The 19,196-nt window shown below is 35.8% G+C and overlaps 1 protein-coding gene across 5 annotated transcripts in view; it reads left to right on the forward strand.

Moving 5' to 3' along the window:
• Window positions 1–513: 513 nt before the first annotated feature.
• The window catches only part of LOC135206155 (probable cytochrome P450 49a1), a 112,859-nt gene continuing 94,176 nt past the window's right edge, over window positions 514–19,196 (forward strand). For 2 of the 5 annotated variants that reach the window (XM_064237438.1, XM_064237430.1), the window contains exon 1: window positions 5,629–5,842. The gene's annotated coding sequence lies outside the window, so the exon portion shown is untranslated. Of the gene's footprint in view, window positions 813–5,627; window positions 5,843–5,929; window positions 6,288–19,196 lie in introns of those variants that run through there. The other 3 variants (XM_064237448.1, XM_064237456.1, XM_064237460.1) reach the window with 3 other exon arrangements.

The raw sequence follows: 19,196 nt of genomic DNA on the forward strand, positions 1-19,196 counted from the left end.
TGCATAACATAAATTAAAAGAATTTAATGTAGAATTGTATCCATAACTTGTCATCGCTCAAGATAAAGAGAAACTCGAAGCTTCCATTTTGTTTTCATAACATGTCAATCTTACTCGCTCGAGTTACGTTTGGAAGATGTAGAGCATACAACGTACATGACTGGTTTTAAACGTGTACGTTTCTGCCGAATAATCACGTCGAAGGATTGCACCATCTTTCGTAAGATCATTCTAGAACCTTCTGTTTAAGCATACGTCATCTTTAGGGAATGACGTCATTTAGTTTTGCTTTCTTTGAAAATCCTTATTCCTTTCATATTAAAATACTTTTATTGTCTTAAATCACGTAATAATAAATGTTATTTACGATTGTAATTTCAATTTCTCTTTAGATATTGTTTTGAAAGAGAATTTTTATGATATTAGCTGAACTACGTGTCCAAAACGATTTGAGCCCGTCAGTTTCTTGAAGTTCGCTCATACAAGGAAGAGAGAGACCGCTCATTACAGACTTTGAATTCCTTGCGTATATAGGTCAACTTCCTCTCTCTCTCTCTCTATCTCTATCTCTCCCACCCCATATATGATTTTTACGTTAACATAACATAAAGATTTTATACTCAGTTGTTGGTCACTCATATAAATTTCAGATTTCACATATCTTAGAGTTATTTAGCATTATTTAGTGCTTATTGTGGAATCTGAACAAACATTGTACAAGTGTGTAACAGTGCCTTTTCATTTTTGGAATATTGTGAATTGTGTGGTGAAATTTTGGAGCTAGCTGCAGCAGAGAAACAATTGGTACCAAGGTAATGTTTTATTAAAAGGTTTATTAGTTGCAACTAATAGTTAGAGTGGTTTGGAGAAAGATTTCAATTTTTACACATTGCAAATTTTTGTTTTGTGTTTGTTTCATTTGAAATGGTTTTTTATGCATTTATCCATTTTTCTTATTGAAGTGATTTTTTGTGCATTTATCCATTTTCTTATTTAAGTGTGTTTTTATTTTATAATCTGTGTGATTAGTACTTTTACAATTTTGGTATTTTCCATATTTTTCTGTTATGTGTTTTCATTTGCATTCACAATTTAATTAATTGTTTTCATTACTTAATCGTTACACATTTAACTGAATTTAACACTAGTGAATTAATTTGCATTTCCTTAGAATTCTTTTCTAGTTTTATTGTTGTTTAGCACTTGTGCCTTAATTTCCAAATTTTAATTATTGCCTAACACTTTTGAATTTCCATTGAATTAATTTTCTTGATTTTTATGATGAATTAATTTTGATTTAATTTTACTTAATTAATTCAAGAATTAAACTTTGCTTTGTTTTCAAGTAACAGTAAATTTCCCTGATATTGTGAATTTCGCTTATAGATTTTGAGTTTGGTGATAAAATTTTGTATTTAAAATTTTTATAAGTGTTTTCTTTTTCACCAGTATATAATTATGAATTGTTTAGGTAGAAACATAGAGTGGTAATTGAACTGTTTTCCTTCAATTTAGTTGAAATGAGTTAGAACCAGGGAAGTACTTAGACTTTTGAAATCAGGGAAATCCTTAGACTTTTAAAGTTGTTGATGGAGTGATGCCTTTTAATTATTTTAATTACATATAAGATTACCTCACACCTATTTTAATGAACTTAGTCTGATTTTCTGCAATACTGGTAAGTTGTTTAAGGGGTCACTGTTGCCTTTAGAGTATTCAGTCGTGTTTTACCTGTAATGAAGGTTCAGGTGTCTGGCTGTTGTGAGGTAACAATTAATGATTGGTAAGTGTAGTAACGAGATACTTGGCACTTCGTCACAATATGTGTGTGTGTGTGTATGTGTGTGTTTACATATAGTAGGAATAAGATGAAAAAGAGCCAAATGTTCGAGATGTTAAGTCTCATCCCCAGGGTTGTAAAATATATAAAAGTTTCAAATTAAAACTAGACTGAGTAAAAATAATTATAAAAAAATCATAAATACTGATGTTAACGTAAATATGGTGACTTTAAATGCTACATCTTTTTTTACGAACATACCTCTGCGGGCGACGGGTTACATTATATTAAATAAAATCTTTTGTGATGATATTTTTACATCATTGCTTTAATAAGGATCATTTTAAGAAACTTTTGGAAATTGCCGGGCAGGACACGATTTTCGACAATAGAATATCTAAATAAGTTAATGGTGCTTCGATGGGGTCTCCACTCGGCCCCTTTATGGCTAATGCTTTCATGTGCTCTTTTGAGGAACAGAAGCTGGATGAGTGATATTGGCGTCACTTATCTTATCGCCCTTTTATCTATAAAAGCGATATGCGGGTGACACTATTACTCTATTTAGATCCCGAGAAGCAGCCGAAGCTTTTTTTTTTTAGAATATATTAATGGCATACACCCTAATATACATGTCTCAACTGAGGCTGTGCATGACAACCAACTTGCTTTTTTAGACGTTTTGTTTACAAAGTTCATAGGCCAAGGTACAAACTTCTAAAGCAGTAGTTCCTTGACATATAAATTAAATAGTATTTAAACGTAGTTACACCGTGCTTATACGTTATCTTCTAACTGGCATAACTTCCACATCTAAATTAAATTTTCGCTCAAGATTTTTTATTTTCTCTAACAATTCATTTCCTCCATCCTTATTCTTTAAATACCTAAATATGCGAACAAGTTCTTAAATGATAAATTTCAGCCATGTCAACCAGTACCCAACGTACTTAAATTGCTGATATATGCCTCCATTCTTTTACTTATTCCAATATATTTAAGTTACAAATACTAAAGATAATTAAGAATTCTTCACCGGCTGTGAATCTCGAATTAATAACTAAAAATCCTAAAACTCTGGATTCTTTATTCTCCCACAGAGACTAACTTCCGGCTTTAATGCGATCTTTGGTGGTTTATTGCTTTACTTTACTTGCCCGAAATGTGAAATTGGGAAATACGTGGGAGTCACCAAAACATTACTCATTTAGAATCGATTCTCATTTCGGAGAAAACCAAAGAATTTTTTAGCAAACGAGAACATTGCAATAAATGTAAAACCTAATTTTCTTACATTTATTATTCCCGCTATGTTTTGGAATCGTTAACGATTAAAAGCTTATGGCCCCATTAAACTGTCACACCTCTTCCACAGTTTTGTTTATAGTATAGTTGACGTCCTCCGTTTCAAACAGGAGATCGTCACCGGTCACTCACTATTTAACTCCAATAGAGATAAGTACTGCTTTAAACGTTCCTCACGTTATTATTTTTACTTTTTTATTTAGACTATTGAAGATTTTTATGACTGTTATTCTTACTGAGTTTGGTTTATATATATATATATATATATATATATGTGTGTGTGTGTGTGTGTGTGTGTGTGTGTGTGTGTGGGGGGGGGGGGGGGGGGGGGGGGGGGGGGGGGGGGGGGGGGGGGGGGGGGGGGGGGGGGGGGGGGGGGGGGGGTATAGTGTGTTAGTATATATACCTATATATATACATATATATATATATATAGATATATATATAATCCTCACTTTTCGTGATTCAGTTATACATTATATATATATATATATATATATATATATATATATATATATATATATATAGATATATATAGTTCATTATATATTATATATATATATATCATATATATATATATATATATATATATTCTGCAGCCGGGCAGCCCTGAGGATGAGACTTAACGTCTTGAAAATCTGGTTGGTTTTTATCCATCTTATTCCAACTGAATGTCCGACGTTCCAGATGCCATAGCCTTCCTGTATACATACATACATGCACACACACACACAATATATATATATATAATATATATATATATATACCATGATCATTTTATGAGTAAAAACATGTCTGATTCATTCAGGAATAACTGGTGAACTCAAAAGTTGTTCTCAGTTTCTTACGTCAGTTATTCCTATGCATTGTGTAGCCGTTGACATCAGGAGTGAAAAACATCACTTGTGTGCGTGTGTGCATTACTCCCGGACTCATTGGTGCTTAGACTTAAGACTAGACGCAATTGCTTAATCAATGAAAACTTCGTTGAATTTTCAAGCTGCATAGAAGTCACTCCTGTAAAGATCTCGAGTCTTTGTTGACTTTCATGATCTAATCTTATTCTTGCTTTTAAGTTTTTCGTTTGCCTAGAATTTTCTGTTGGTCCAGAGTTAGACTGAGGCTGTATCAGCCTTTATGCATGTTCTGATAAGTCTATGCCTGAGCAAATAGTTTAATTAAAGATTCTTCAAATTTCCAACTCTTCGAATTTCCACACACACACACACACACACACACACACACACTATATGTATTATATATATATAATATATATATATATATATATATATTATATATATAATATATATATATATATATATATATATATATATATATATATATAGAAGAAAATTCGAAGGGTTAGAAATTTGAAGAATCTTTAATTAAACTATTTGCTTAGGCATAGACTTATCAGAACATGCTTAAAGGCCGGTACAGCCTCAGTCTAACTATGACACAACAAAAAATTCTAGGCAAAGGAAAACTTAAAAACAAGAATAAGAATAGATCATGAAAGTCAACAAAGTCTCATGATCTTTACAGGAGTAACTTCTTTGCAGCTTGAAAATTCAACGAAGTTTTCATTGATTAAGCAAATCTAGCTCTTAATTCTAAGCACTAATGAGTCCGGGAGTCATACACACACACACACACACGCTCACCCACAATTGATGTTTATTATTCCTGGTGTCTGCATGGGAATAACTGACGTAAGGAGCCGAGAGCCACTTTTGAGTTCACCAGTTATTCCCGAAAGAATCAGACCTGTTTTTACTGTCCGTGCACATGTTTTATTGATAAAAGGATCATGGTACAGTATGCGCCATAAAACCGAGTAACGGTTGCTACTTCAAAATGATAATTAAATCAATAAGCAAAAATAAAAAAGGTTTTTCATTAAGACTTCATACGGTTAGGAATGGAATAAATAGAGTTCGTAATTTGTTTATATGTAATAAGAACAGTATAAATTTTTGAGAATTTGAAATATATCTTTTACTGTATACCCATTATCGATATTTTTCACACAAGTTGTAAACTGGGTTCGCTATTTAATCTGTCAAGTGGGCTCGCTATTCTCCTTTAAAAAAAAAAATTGGTGCCTAATTCTTCGCAAACACACACACACACACTACACACACACACACACACACACACACACACACACACACGGAAATCATGTGGTTCCCTATTCTTCTTGAATTTATTTCACATTATTCAAAGGATCAAATTTTGTTTAAAAACTCAAATTTCCAGTTGTTTCAGACAAAGCCATCAACTACAAATACTTTTATGAAGTCGGGTATGCTATGATTCACAGAGAACGTGAATACCTCCGTTTTCTATAAATGCTTTTTTTATTGATACCAAGCAAAACAAACAGGTTGTTATGAAAAGGAGCAATAATTTCAGTTATCTAATTCATTGCCGTTGTTAAAGAAACTTTTAAAAATTGCATTACGAGGAAGATAAAAAAAAAAACTTGGTGATGTGATGTGACTGAAGAAAATTTTATTTGCACTAAGCTCACATCCCCAAGTTCTTCAAGGTCGGTGTAGTGGTAGCGGCTAGCGCCAGCGGGTGCTCTTCAGTTGTTTACTTGATTACGTTGCCTTAACTTATAGACGTCCTCCTCTTTCCGGTGTAAGTTTTCTTCGGATCATTTGAGGAAGTGAACAATACATACAAGTTAACAGTTTGTGTACTTGATGAAAATCTCTTTTGAGGAGTATTCAGGTTATCTCGACATCCCAGGTAAGGTTAAGTTCACGTGATCATATTAATGATAGTGTTTATTAATCTTAACAGAGTGAAATGAATAATATACATTCTTTCAGACGTTAGGGATGATGTACTGTAAGTCACTGAAGGTCTAGTACGAGCTTCGAAAAAAAGGTTCTTCTGCAATAATTGAAAATATTAGAATAATACTTAAAACACGGAAATATTTACAATTTAGGTGGATACGATTATCTTATCGTGATAGTTGATTAGTTATCATTGTGAAAACTAAATCTTCTAGTAAATGTTGTGATAGAAGCACGAACTTTATGTCCGATTTGAAAGTAGAATTATTTTTAGAAAACAATAACAAAGACTTTAATTTGTGAGCAGAGTTTTCAAAAAAGAAATGTCGTGATCTAATATTTATCAAGTCTGTGAATTACCGCCAACCAGATCAGACCGGCACAGTGCTGTGGTGAGCATCACAGTAAAAAAATTTACTACTCGAACTAAGAATAAATTACCACCGCATCTAGTTTTGGATCAGTTTGATAATTCCTTGATTATTGTGAATGTCAAATACGAAATACAGTGTAAAATGACTGCTATAGTTAACACCAAATTTTCTCTCCATTAGATATTTGACAACGAACTTTCATCAGATATTTGCTATTGATTAAAAATCTTGACATGTCATTGATAATAATAGTAAACCTGCTACAATTTCTTTTTCTCAGTACTTGTAATTGTCCACAAGTACTGTCTAATGTACTTGGACCCAAACACACACACACACATTGTATACATACATATATATACATTATATACCTATATATATATATATATATATATATATATATATATATATATATGTGTGTGTGTGTGTGTGTGTGTGTGTGTGTGTGTGTGCTGCGCATATGTGTGTGTGTGTACTCTATACATACATACATACATACACACACACACACACACACACACACATATATATATATATATATATATATATATATATATATATATATAATATATATATATATATATATATATATGTATATATATATATATATATATATATGTAAATATATATGTAGATATATATATATATATATATATATATATATATATATATATATATATATATATATATATGTGTGTGTGTGTGTGTGTGTGTGTGTGTGTGTGTGTGTGTAGTTAGACGGTACTTCTGGACAATTACAAGTACTGAGAAAAAGAGCAAGTACAAGTACATAAGATTTGCTTAAGATGTAAGTCCAAGTCCAAGTACTTGACAGTGTACTTGAGTACAAGTACAATTACATCAATGACATGTCGGATTTATAATCAGTAGCAAATATCTGATAAAAGTTCGTTTGCAAATATCTAATGGAGAGAAAATTTGGTGTTAACTATAGCAGTCATTTTAAAGAGAAATCTCCCTAAAGGATTTACCTAAGTAGTTTTCAGTGTGTGTGAACCTTAGCCCATAGGGCCGAAAAGAGTTGATGCAATATTCATAGGGTTTAATGAACAAGTGATCAAAATTGGTCTACCCACAGGTTAAGGTAATGAATTTTTTTTTTCAGTTTAATTACACAATGCTATTCTTAATACTGTAATACAAAGTAGAGGTCCTCGTTGGACTAGTGGTTTTCGCGCTTGGCTACCAATCCAGAGGTCCGAAGTTCGATTCGCAGCTCGGCCAACGCGGAATCAAAGGAATTTATTTCTGGTGATAGAAATTCATTTCTCGATATAATGTGGTTCGGATCTCACAATAAGCTGTAGGTCTCATTGCTAGGTGACCAATTGGTTCCTAGCCGCGTAAAAATAGCTAATACTTCGGGCCAGCCCTAGGAGAGCTGTTAATCAGCTCAGTGTTCTGGTAAAACTAAGATAAACTTTTTTTAATACAAAGTATATTTCCTCCACAAAAGAAAAACAAATTATACAAATAATTTAAAGAAAATTGTGTTTTTCAGAAATACTTTACAAAAATTATACTTTTCCGAAAAGTTTTAAAACAAAATTATATTTCTCTCTTTATGATACGATTTCCAGTTCTCTATTATCTATTGTAGGATTTATCATGGCATTTTACAAACATCATAGACTCAAAATTCTTGTCAGTAAGATGACATCAATCTGGAGGAAATACTTTTCCTGCAATACTGAAAATCCTTTCTACTGAGGCAGAAGAAGCAGGGACTGATAGGTTCTTTTGTGCCATCTTAGCAAGAGTTGGAAATGCTTCTCTGTGGTCTTTACAAAATGCTAGCACATCTCTCTCTTCTGAAATGCATGGCTGACTCGGTTATCTATGAATTTCAATTTTAATAGACTCCTGAATCTGCGTTACATCTATTGACTGTCAAACTGGGTTACCCATAAAACTAAACAGTTTCTTCCTTTTTGGTTCAGTTGAACCTAGGTCCTGTTGTATCCTCTGAATGGTCTGTGGGAGGTTCCATGCTTGCATGGATCCTGGACATAAACTGGACTGCAGTTATGACAGAAGACTTCAGAACACCAATCTAATTTAAATCTTGGATCAAGAATAGTGGTCATTTAATATTTACTTTCTTCATATATGTACTTAGAGGTGTTTCTGTGATGACTTCTTCAATCCAAGTACTAAATCAGTGTTATAGTACTTAGATTGCATTTTCTCTAAGTGAAACTTGAGCCCTCACACACATGGAATGACTAGGCTGGAGGAAACAGAATTCTGTCTTTGGCACAGTCGGTGGCCTCCTCAAATGGCTCAAAAATTTCTAGCATGTCATTAAGAATGTTTTGGTCATAAGAGCCAAGCTTTGGTGCACCATCCAAACTGTTCAGCCTTTCTTCTGGTACTCTCAGAATAGATCTGATCATCTTTAACTGCGAATTCCAACGATTTGCACAACCTCGTTCTAATTTTCTTTCTCCTAAAACATCCGTTGCTATTGTTGATTTATACACATATGAAACTAATTTTGATGCTTTGCTCAATGTAACATCTTTGAAGACATCTTTCACGACCAGTTGCAATGTATGTGCAAAGCAAGAATTATGCTCGGCTGGTAAAACTAACTACAGTTCAGCAGAATCAGTAGCACTACCATCCAAATCATTAAGATCCTCTTCCTCCTCACCAGTGTCATCATATGCTTCTGAAGTAAACCCGGGAAATCCTGGCAGAGAAAATGCAGTGATCATATCAGTAGCATTGTCAGTTATGATGTTTGTAATTTTGGAGCTTATATCAAAATCCTTGATGATCTGCTCATACTCTTCCATGATATTGCGTGCAGTATGCGGTCCACGGAAGCACTTGCAAGCTAGCACTACATTTTCAAAGTACCAGTTTGTAATGTAATGAGCTGTGATTTCCAAGTATGATCTCAACTGACAGCTAGACCAGATATCAAGTGGTAGGCATCCGGTTTTTGCCCTCCCTAGATTTTTTTCAATATTTTCCTTCACCTGTGAGAAGTTCTCTTATACGAATTTGTTGACTAAGTGCTTGCGTGTAAGCATCTGATAACTGCATGAAGTAAGCCATTCAAGTAAGGGCTTTCAACGACAGAAAATGGCACAAGATCGCACGCCACAAAGAGCACTAATGCATCATTCTGTTGCTTTTGTCGAGCATCATGTGCCCCATATACAGTCTACTATGTATTGTACTTAAAAAAGTACTTTTTGCTAAGTACAAGTACTCAAAATTTCGTACTTAAGGCTAAGTCCAAGTACTAGTACTTGCACTTGGACCCATGCCTGATATATATATATATATATATATATATATATATATATATATAATATATATATATATATATATATATATCTTAATACATCAATGGCCAAAGCGGGAAGGTGGTGTTTGTAAGAGCTCTACCCTATTTCCCCTTGTTTTAACAGTCAGCAGCCTGGAAGACTATTTTCATTCTCAAAATCTGTCTTGTGAAAATTGCGAGTGTGTTGGCAGCAGAGAAAAGTGAAATGATACTGTATTGGACCCGGTGAAACAAGAATAGTTGATGTCCATGCGAATCATTTCTGGGCATTGGTCCTTCACTGTCAAGGTTTTCATTTTCCGCGCTTGCGCACTGAAGGTTTTTGCAGACTACCACTGGCGTTACGTCATAGAAACCTATGAATCAAATGTGTGATACGAGTAATGACGAGGCGGCCTGGAAGGCGATTACGGAGATAAAGGAATATGTCGACAATGGAATACTCTTCTTTATTTATAAGAAAGAGAATTTTATGTCTCATGACGATATTTTTGCTATCTGCAATGATTTTTATGTCGAGGATGATGTAGCAAAGGTTAAATTATTGATGTATACAAAATTCAAATGCCCTGAAAAATCGAAGACACGCAGGGGAACAACTAAAAAGGTAAACGACGTTAAAGAAATTATTACATTTTTGTCGCAAAATGTTGCTTCGGATGTCATATTTTGCATCGATGGAATTTATTGACGCACTTTCATGAGTCGACATATGAGTTCGTTACGGATGGAGATGGAACTCGTGTCTGCTAAGTTTCATAGGCTTTCAACCAGGATAGAGGATATGGAAAAAATTCTGGAGCAGAAGCAGGTGGTGCCATACCCTGAGGATGCTAGAGTGAGTCCTCGCAGTGACTTACCTTTTTAGATATTTTTGTCTCTCGTTATGAGATTATGCGCGTGACCGACATTTTTGGAAAGGAGCCTTTTTCAGTCATTGTCCCTTATTATTCAAGGTTAATTCTTGTAGAACTGTCATCCATGGAGCCTTTTCCCTATCCTCCAGCTGAATGAATTGTCCCATGGAAGCTGGATTTTTAGAGACATTTCACGAATAATTGTCATCCTTTGAATTTATTCCATAGAATAACTGAAAATTCTTTTACAATATCTCTAAACCAAAAGCTGTAGTTTCTGCAGTAACCCGGCCCCTCTAATATATATATTATATATATATAATATATATATATATATATATATATATATATATATATATCTATATATATGTATATAGATATATATATATATATATATATATATATATATATATATATATATATATATATATATATATATATATATATATATGTGTGTGTGTGTGTGTGTGTGTGTGTGTGTGTGTGTGTGATTGCGTGGGTGTCTGTGCTTCTCACCAATAATTCTGCTTTAATTAAACGTTTTCTATAAATTATTGTCACTTTTGAGCAACCTCTGCTTATGTCGATTTCAGACTTTCCTTCTAGACCTTAACATATGAGAAAAAAAATTCTTTTGCTTTATAGATGCCGGCCCGAATTCGATGCAAACCTAGTTAGTATAGGAGCTGACTTCCCAAAATATAATTTGTGAATTATGCTGGATGCACCAAAGCACCTACTTAAGGTTCGCATCGTCTCTTTAGTGGTGTCATCCATTGCACAGATTTGTCTTTAAGCAGAGATTTTCCCTTCCGTTTTTAGAGTCCCTCCTTAGAAAAGAGCAATCACCCTAACTCAACTATCTTACGACCTCTGCTACTTTGCACATGGCATGGTTTTTAAACCACTCGCCACCTCATCCTCTTTCATTTCTAGTCTTTGCTATTAACTTACTCATATATCTTTTAACCAAACACATGAACAGTAAGTTCTCCAGAATTATCACGTTATGAGATATCAACTGGAAACCACGATCACCACCACTCTCATATGTCATCCTAAAAATGTTACAGCCTCCCTTTGCAAGTAGGCCCCGAAAGTCATCGACATATAAACCTTGGAAGTGCATCAGACCTTCTCCCCACTTCAAGATACGGTTCGATGCATGTTCCAAGGGCTGAACGGTGACGTCCTTCCAAGAATCTGCCAAGTTTCAAATGTCAGACTTCAGTGAATACTTTCAATTATTCCCCAAAGTCCGTTCTCCATGTGCATCCACCCCTCCTTTTCCTCCTCATCCCAAACACCACCATCTTCCTCTGGAACAGGCGTCTCGTTGCAACTGTAGCATGGATTGCATGAGTGCAGTGCTATTCGGAACAAAAACTTGACTATATCACGGCTTTCATCACCAACCATGTGTGTTGCAGTAGGAGGCACAGATGCATTGTCAATGAGAACCAAGGCCATCACCAGATGTCTAGCGATGTTAAGATCCTGTGCCTGATGTTATTGGCAGTAAACCAAGCCTTCACCGAATGATATTAAATCAAGCCACACCTATTAATATTTTATTCTATTGATTTATGCAATGACATGTGGTTTTCGTATTCGATTTTGGTTGTTAATCATACGGTTAATAATTAAAAAAAGATTTATGAGTGAAACATTCATATTGCTAAGAATTGCAAAACATTTTGATAAATTCCGCATCAGATGATTGGGCAATAAAGTCGAAAAAGAAACTATATTTCGAATCCAAATAAAAACATAACTTATAAGATAATATTGAATAATAACCAGCAAAATTATATGAATACAGAAAGAAATAAAACTACCACAATCTTTGTGAAAACACAAAAATAGAAAAAATCTCTTAACGTCGTATGTTATCGTGTGATGCCACACGGAAAGTCAAACTGTATTGTTGTCACTTGCACTGATAAGTTGGATAACAGACTCAACCGCACCACTTTATCTCGTAGGTCATCGATCTTGCATGAGACTATTGTTTCTATCGTAGATATTGCTCAGCAGCTTGGCGTAAACAGAACAACCATATATAGATGGATTATAGATACGGCAACGGAGAGAAAGATAAATATTATAAATTTATTGAAAAAAATGGAGGAAGACCCCCATGGTTGCACTTTTGTTGAAGACCATCATCGGATGATCATTGAAGGAACTCCACTAATTCTCCTTGACAGCTGGTGTTGCCATGGTCGTCATCTGCCGAGAGGAGGAGGGGGAGGGGGACATACCACCCGGCCGCCCGCCCCCCACACCCCCACATTTTATCCAGGGGGAACAACATATCAATTAGCTCGCACCCCGACCCGCCCCCTAACTTTTTTCCTCCAAGTTTTATATAACAAGTGCTAAAGAAATAGATTATGTAATTTTCCATTAGGTCCGTGGTCAGATTAATTGTTCATTTAAATTTTTACTGACATATCCCACTGTTTGCATACGAAGTCGGCAAACTCCTACATTTCCGGGCTGAAGATGATGAAAGTCTGAGGATGTGGTTATCATCACGGAAAGTGACATTTACAAGTGAAGGATTCAGAATGAAATCCTAGAGGTAGTGAGTCATGATATACTGCGAAAGATCTGTAGTGAAGTAAATGAAATGTCTAGGCAGTGTGAAATTATTGATGGGACACAAGATATTCGAGATAATGAAAAAGAATCAGTGTGTGCGTGCTAGGTGACAGATGCACTTGAGGTTATGGACGAGTTTATTGGTCTCATCAAATATCACCAACAACAGGAGAGTCACTCTGCAAGATGGTACATGATGTTTTTACCAGATATCAACTTCTTATTTTAAACCTCAGAGTCCAAACATATGATGGAGCGAGTAATATGTCTGGAAAATACAGAGGCTGCAAGCAGAAGTGTAAAAATTGCAACCACTGGCTAACTATGTTTACGGAGCTCATGTCTTGTAATTTCTAAAGCAGCACAAACAGCACCCTTCATTGGGGATGCCTTAGGTCATTTCAGGAATATTTATAAAAAGTCTGGAAAGTTGTTTTCATCCTCAGGATGAAAACAAACCAAACCCATCATGACTGAACCCAATTTGCCCCCAACTCGATGGTTAACTCGTGGAGGTTCAGTAAAGTCTGCTTAGAATAACTATAAAGTAGCACTGGCAGCCCTTCAAAAAGCAGCAAATGACTTTGTTTCATCTACAGGAGCACGAGCCAGTGGTATTTGTAAATGTTTGTTAACAGGAAAGTGTGTCCTTGGGCTCTTTACTTCTCTGCCTATTCTACAAGTCCTAGAAAATCTTAATAAGGCTCTTCAAATGTCAAGTCTCAAATCCCTTAGCACAGAAAACAAGTTTTAAGGAAATTTTTGAAGTTGCACAAGAGAAAATTGAAACAGGCAGTGGCACGCCAAAAAACAATGCAGAGTAAAGTACTGCGGAGCATGTAAAAGTTCAGATCACTTTGGTGGTCTTCTCCATCTCAGAAACAGATGGATGCAAGACCCCCACCTCAGAACTCTGGGAGTTCAAATATGAAAGCTGACCTAGACATTGGCAAAACGTTTTGGAAACCTGATCAACAAAAAGGGTACAGATGATTTGTATGTGTCAATGTGATCTGGTGGGGGGACACCCCAGAGCCATGGCCAATAGTATGAGGAACAGTGGGTTATGTGGAGATCCCAATTTTTATGGATACAGGGGCTTCGGTTAATTTAATGAATTATGATCTATATCAGGCTATGTTTTCCCAATATCCTCAGAAACCCTCAGCAGAGATGAAGTGTGATGTGTAAGCACATAAATTACATACCTTGGGTTTTATAAGGGTGTGGTTCACAGTGGGTGATTGGCTGTTAGTAGAACAGTTTTTGGTGATAAAAGAGGTTGCATTGGGCAACAGACTTTTGTTGGGCCATCCTTCACATAGAAGAAGCAGCATATCGGTCCATACAGGTGTATAACGGTTGGGATACCGGTTGTTTTTATTCCATATGTGGGTATACATGAAACAGAGGTGAATAAGGATATGAAGGGTAATACTGAGGTTAACATGAGTGATATTAATAATAATGGTGATATTGATAATAATGATGATACTGACACTAACATGGAGGTTATGGATGATCGTTTGGGGGATACTTATATAAATTTGGTTGATGTTCATGTGGTTGTGGAACATGGAGTGAATAATGGGTTATAAGAGGGTGCTGTGTATAATGGCCATGACTATGGTGAAAGTCAGGTTGAGGGAGGTAAAAATGCCCAAAAATGTGTGTGCAATTGAGAGTAGAGAAACGTTGAAAGGTTTTATAAGCACAGTGTCAGTAAACAGGGTATCAAATGTGGGTGTCACATGGGTAGAATGAATGAATTGTAATGACACTGTTAGGAAACATCAGAAGAATACTTATGTCGTAGACCTCCGAGATTAGAGTGAGGATAGTGGTTCAGTGGCTATTGTAGAGGGGAAAACTGAGTTTTCAGAAGCAGAAATGCAAATAAGGAGGAAAATATTTAGGGATCACTTAGCCAATGCAGACTACAAAGAGCTTATAGAGGTTTTTAGCGAGATTCTAGCTGAATTTGGGGAAATAGTTGCTTTAAAAGGGGATGTGTTGGGACTGACTCAGGTGTTAGAGCACAAGGTAAATCTGGAGGAGGGGACCAAACCCATCTTGTGCCCTCTTATAGGATCGCGTATAAGATTAGGGAACAGGTAGAGCAAAAGGACAGCAAATGGGAAGACGAGGGTATTATTAGGCCCAGCTCATCCCCGTACAAAGTCCCCATGCTAGTGGGGCCTAAGAAAGATGGTTAGGTCCGGGTATGTGAAGATTTCCATAAATTGAATGAAAAGACTATTCCTGATTGTTATCTAGTCACGTGCTTAACAGACCTTTTTATCGAGATTGGGGGCCCAACATGTACTCTTCAATAGACCTCATGCAGGGATTCTTGCAGGTTCCTCTTGGTAAAGATAGTCGAGAATTTACTGCATTCTCATTCCCCAAGGGGCATTTCGAGTTTACGCGGATGCCTTTTGGTTTATCAGGTAGTCCTGTGGCTTTTATGAGGATGGTAAACAGTTTTACATTGGTTATTAGGTGAGGAACCTCTTTATATACATGGGTGATATATTGATTACGATGGACTCGATTGAGCACCATGTGGAAATGCTTTGGTAAGTTTATAGGAGACTTCAGTTAGCTGGCGTGAAAATTAAGTTAGCCAAGTGTGACATTTTAAAGAAGCAGATTGCATATTTAGATCATGTCATATCTAAAGAGGGAGTTAGGGTAAAGTCCAAGCAACTGCAGATTTTTCTGTCCCTAAGACAGAGAAACAAGTTAGGTTATTCTTGAGGATGGCGGAATTTTTCCATTGGTTCGTGAAGGATAATTATATTTCGTCAGCTCCTTTAACAGATGTCTTGTGGGAGGATTTTCAATTTTTTGGGGGGGCGCCACAACAGGTAGCTTTTCAGAAAGCTTAGGATGCATTAATGAATCCTCCAGTCCTGAAATTTCCAGATTTCAGGGTACCTTTCACCCTAGTGACAGATGCCAGTCAGGATAGAATAAGTGCCTGCCTTATGTAGAAATTTGAAGGTAAATTCCATCCAATAGGATAATTCAGCAGGAAATTTTAAGATAAAGGGTAGCAATGAAAGGTTAATGGCTACAGTAGATAAGGAAGTCTTTGCTTTGGTGTCAAGCGTTGTTCATTTTAAGATGTTGTTAATGGGGAATTAGATAGTTCTTACAGACCACAAGCCATTGTTTGATCTTTTTTAATAAGCCAGATCTGTCGCCTAAAATAGCTTGATGGTTTCTAACAATTAAAGATTTTTATGCAAAGCTCTAGTATATGGAGGGCAGACATAATGTTGTAGCAGATGCTCTGGGTAGAAGTTACTTTGATATGGAAGGGCTTCAAGTTTGTGTAGTTACTAATGATTCTATACAGTGGGATACTGGCAAAAACAAGATAAAGAGCAAATTTTAGCAAATGCAGAGGTTATCTTTAGAGGTGGAATAGTTAGGAAAGGTTAAAAGTTACCTTTTTTAGGTTTGGAGTTAGGGGATAGTTTGATGGTTAGGAAAATTAGATATAAATAAATGCCTAATAAAAGTAAAGGGGATACAACACAGTTTGTGATTCCGAAAGTCAAGATTGCAGTGGTTGTAGACATAGTACATTGTAAGTTTGGTAATCCACTTAGGGGTGGGAAAGACATAATGAGATAGGTAATAAATATATTTGGAAGACTATGTGGGCAAACATGAAATATTTTTTGAATAAGTGTACGGTGTGCAATGCTTGCAAACCTGCAAGGGTGACTTCTTACCATTTTGGAGCATTTCCAATGCACAGTAGACCTTTTCAGAGAATACACTTGGATACTTTGAGGAATTTCTGTGAATCGGGGTATGGCTACAGGTATTTATTAATGGTGATAGATGAACGACCGAGGGCAGTGGAAATTTTCCCACTAGAGCATAAAATGGCAGAAGTACCTGTGGCATTCTTCAATGGATTTGTATGTTGTTATGGGGTGCCCGAAGTTTTGTTAACTGATAACGGGAGGGAGTTTGTAAATAAGACCTTAGAGTGTCTGGCAAAAGTTATGGGGATACAGAAGGTAACAATCCTTCCATACAGATCAGAAGCTAATGGATTGTATGAGAGGAAATAGAAAGGTTCTCAAAGCATTAGGACCACCATAGGTGGCAATGATAGGAATTGGGATCGGTATATAGATAGAGTTCAGCATAGCATTAATACTATGGTCAGTGATTCTATTAAAATGCCTTCATTCAAAGCATTATTAGGTTGGTGCGAGGCATATTTCATTTATTACCCATACTTTCCCATGGGGAGGATACGATTAGGTCATTACCCTCTATTGCAAAAGAGAGACATGCTCGTCTCAGGTGTAATCTTGAGTAAAAACACAAGAAATGGTGGAGAGAAGCAATGGGAATTCATTAGATGTCAAAATTGCTTTTGATGATAAAGTGTTCTTGAAGTTTAGTGTTAGAAATGAGATTGATTATAAATTAGGTCCAAAATTTGAGAATCCTTTTAGGGTTACAGAAGAAAAGAGAGCAAATAGTTGTAGTCCTGGATGAGAAAATGGGGTTACCTAGTTAATACATATATGTAAGATCAAGTAGACAGGAAAATCGTGAAGAGAAATTTGCATGCTGATATGCATATTACTGGGGTATTTGTTGTAATAATGGGGTAATTTTGATGAAACAGTGCAGGAAAGGAGTGAAGTTTGAGGGTATTCTTGGAGTTTTTCTTTTGCTGGGCAATAATAGTTGATATCTTTTATAATGGGTGCTATGGTGTTACTAGTGGGATGAGTGATAGATGTTGTAGTATTACTTGTGTTTATTTTTCCTTTTTGGTGGTAATGATTTATGGTTGTAGGAACTCTTGGGGTGGTGATCTGTGGCTCTGGTTCCTTGTGGTTTTATGGTTTTGGTGGTTTGCGGTTTTATAAGGTTATGTTCGCAGCTGTAGCTTTGATGATCTATAGATGGTAATTCATGCCGAGGCTCTTTCTGAGATTATATCCTTCAGGGGTGGTTTTCTTTGGCATTATATCTTTTTAACAGTCTCAGCCTTGGACTAGGTGTCTTTATTTTCGGGGTTATATAATGGGGTGGATTTTCTTTTACTAATACTGTTTGGGGTTTAGCGAGGATTTTTTTTGGAGTTAATGGTGATTTGTGGTGTTAGTGAGGATTTTTCAGGTTAGTAGTGACTTTGAGTGCTTATGACGTTAGTTTGACAGAGGACTGTAAGTGTTCATTGAATCTGGAGTAAATAGGTCATTTGGTGGTGATGACGTTGTCCTAAATGGGACTATTGTTGATGTTTTCTTTTGGAGTTTGGATACTCATAGGTTTTTTCTTCTTTCTAGCGTTTTAGACAATGGCGTTCCATTTTGAGGAATTAAGGGGGTCATGCATGGGTTGCAACTAACAGTAGATAGGATCCGAAGGGACTTGGTTCTGATGATAATTTTTTTTGTGGTACAAACTATGTTTGTTAATATTGTGAAAGAATCTGAGTTTTTAATAAAAGAAATCTGAAACCAGGTTAAGTGGTGTTAATGGTTTTTTTTACATTTTATTTTTTGTGATGTGCTGCTTTTAGGAGTGTTGTAGAATTTATTTTTTATAATCATTGTATATGAATGGGGTTCAAATATCATATTTATTGGGGATCAGTGGTATAGATATTACTGGTTTCAAAGGTATACTTGTCAGGTAAGGGGTACCAATTAGTGATAAAAAGTCTTTTTCTAGGACTTTTAAGGATTCAGTAGATAGATACCATGTTCATTTTTTTATGTGACGAATTTCAATCCTCAGTAATTGACTATGAGGTTGGGTGTGTTAGTTCATGACTACTAAAAGGGATCACAAAATCTTCAATAGCTTGTATGGAGTCATCTCAGAATGGATATTGGAGCTCAGCAGATAGATCTACAACACTTCTACAAGGCGGGTGCAGGAAACACTTGCATGAGAACCATGGAATATTCAAGTCCCAGAAACACAGGAGATAGTTATGGTTCCTCCATTAGAGGGAGATGAAGAGGACAATTTTTCTTCTTAGGACGTTACACGTTCCCTGAAATCACCATCATGTTGGCGGTAATGATGCTCACAATATGCATGTTGGGGGCATTAAGCCTGTGTGCAGCGGGCAGGGTTGGAAAGAAC

Source organism: Macrobrachium nipponense, chromosome 11, assembly GCF_015104395.2.
Source record: "Macrobrachium nipponense isolate FS-2020 chromosome 11, ASM1510439v2, whole genome shotgun sequence".
Lineage (NCBI taxonomy): Eukaryota > Metazoa > Arthropoda > Malacostraca > Decapoda > Palaemonidae > Macrobrachium > Macrobrachium nipponense.